Source organism: Ptiloglossa arizonensis, unplaced genomic scaffold, assembly GCF_051014685.1.
Source record: "Ptiloglossa arizonensis isolate GNS036 unplaced genomic scaffold, iyPtiAriz1_principal scaffold0508, whole genome shotgun sequence".
Taxonomy (NCBI): Eukaryota; Metazoa; Arthropoda; class Insecta; order Hymenoptera; family Colletidae; genus Ptiloglossa; species Ptiloglossa arizonensis.
The window spans coordinates 333,941-335,457 of NW_027478878.1; positions in this window are offsets into that span (position 1 = coordinate 333,941).

Below are 1,517 nucleotides of genomic sequence, written 5' to 3' on the forward strand. Positions count from 1 at the left end.
TATACGTTATACGATATACGATATACGTTATACGTTATACGTTATACGTCATAGGTTATACGTTTTACGATATACGTTATACGTTATACGTTCTACGTTATACGTAGTATGTAATGCGTCATACGTTTTACGTTATTCGTTATACGTTATACGTTATACGTTATACGTTATACGTTATACGTTATACGTTACATGTTATGCGTTTTACGTTTTACGTTATTCGTTATACGTTCTTCGTTACACGTTATACGTTATACGTTATGCGTTATACGTTTTACGTTATTCGTGATACGTCATACGTTATACGTCATACAGTGTACGTTATACGTTATACGTTATACGTTACACGTTATACGTTATACGTTATACGATATACGTTATACGTTATTCGTTATACGTCCTTCGTTACACGTTATACGTTATACGTTATGCGTTATACGATTTGCGTTATTCGTTGTACGTTGTACGTTATACGTTATACGTTATACGTTATACGTTATACGTTATACGTAATACGTTATACGTTATACGTTATACGTTATACGTTATACGTTATACGTTATACGTTATACGTTATACGTTATACGTTATACGTTATACGTTAAACGTTATACGTTATACGTTATACGTTATACGTTATACGTTACATGTTATGCGTTTTACGTTTTACGTTATTCGTTATACGTTCTTCGTTACACGTTATACGTTATACGTTATGCGTTATACGTTTTACGTTATTCGTGATACGTCATACGTTATACGTCATACAGTGTACGTTATACGTTATACGTTATACGTTACACGTTATACGTTATACGTTATACGTTATACGTTATACGTTATACGTTATACGTTATACGTTATACGTTATACGTTATACGTCATACGTTATACGTTATACGTTATACGTTATACGATATACGATATACGTTATACGTTATACGTTATACGTCATAGGTTATACGTTATACGTTATTCTTTATGCGTTATACGTTATACGATATACGTTATACGTTATACGGTATAAGTTCTTCGTTACACGTTATACGTTATACGTTATGCGTTATACGTTTTATGTTATTCGTTATACGTTTTACGTTATACGTTATACGTTATACGTTTTACGATATACGTTATACGTTATACGTTCTACGTTATACGTAGTATGTAATGCGTCATACGTTTTACGTTATTCGTTATACGTTATACGTTATACGTTATTCGTTATACGTTATACGTTATACGTTATACGTTATACGTTATACGTAATACGTTATACGTTATACGTTATACGTTATACGTTATACGTTATACGTTATACGTTATACGTTATACGTTATACGTTATACGTTATACGTTATACGTTATACGTTATACGTTATACGTTATACGTTATACGTTATACGTTATACGTTATACGTTATACGTTATACGTTATACGTTATACGTTATACGTTATACGTTATACGTTATACGTTATACGTTATACGTTATACGTTATACGTTATACGTTATAC